The following is a 1,006-nucleotide window of genomic DNA, read 5'->3' as shown; positions in this document are numbered from 1 at the left end:
AAACTACAACAAGTTTTTAATGTGAATCGTATGTTTCTTGCTTTTGTTTGATTGTTGTTATTGTTTTGTATTTGTTTTATTTTGTTGTTGTTTTTCTTGTTTGTTTTTAAAATATGTCAATAATAACATTTTGGTAAGGGAAAAATATGAAAGACAAAACTTTTCTTCTGCTCAATTCATTCCACGCTAAACCACACACCCCACAAAACTGCTGATGTGGATCCTAGGAAAGTCAATGTACCTCGCACTGCTTTTTTATTATAATAAATTATGTTATCATTGTGAGAGCCAGACAAAACAGACGCAGGAAAACCCAGTGAGCATAGACGCACGATTTCCCTGCAAGGACAGCCGTCTCACACATACGGATTCTTTTCACGGGCATGAGAAGCCGTATACATTTTTGATGACGTTATTCATTTCTTTTTCGATTTTTTTCTGTTTCAGCTGAACGATCTGTAGAATTTCTTTTTCCTAGCCGATTGAGGTGTTGATGTGTCTACATCGGATGGTGTGAAGTTGTTCTGTCTTTTAGCGTGGTTTTGCATTCCTTGATTCTTGATCCAAGCGCCCCCCCCGCTAGACAAATTTAGTGACTTTGAAGGTAAATCAATGGAATTTCGTCCGGGAGTTGGACTAAGACTGATCATTCCAGGAAAAACAATAAGCACCGGTCCCTCTCAGATTCGAACTTGGAACTTCGGAAGCGCAGACCAAGTACCTGACCAACTGGGCAACAATGTTCGGCTGATACAACAAAACATCAAGTAACAATAAGTAACTGTGACGGCATATCGTTAGCTTATATTCTGGCATATTGCTGTAATATAAAGTAGAATATCTAATGCTGGAACGCAAGAGGGGTATTTCTGGACTGTTGCTTTGAGACTAGAAGAATATCAATCCTTACCACGCCTCCACGCCAAACACTCAGACTAGGAAAAGTCGCTCTAACGACAGTCATTCTAAAGACAACGACCAGTGAACGTTCACACCACACGTGTAT

The sequence above is a fragment of the Aplysia californica genome, unplaced genomic scaffold (genome assembly GCF_000002075.1).
Source record: "Aplysia californica isolate F4 #8 unplaced genomic scaffold, AplCal3.0 scaffold00007, whole genome shotgun sequence".
NCBI lineage: Eukaryota > Metazoa > Mollusca > Gastropoda > Aplysiida > Aplysiidae > Aplysia > Aplysia californica.
Note: the sequence above shows the minus strand (reverse complement) of the source record.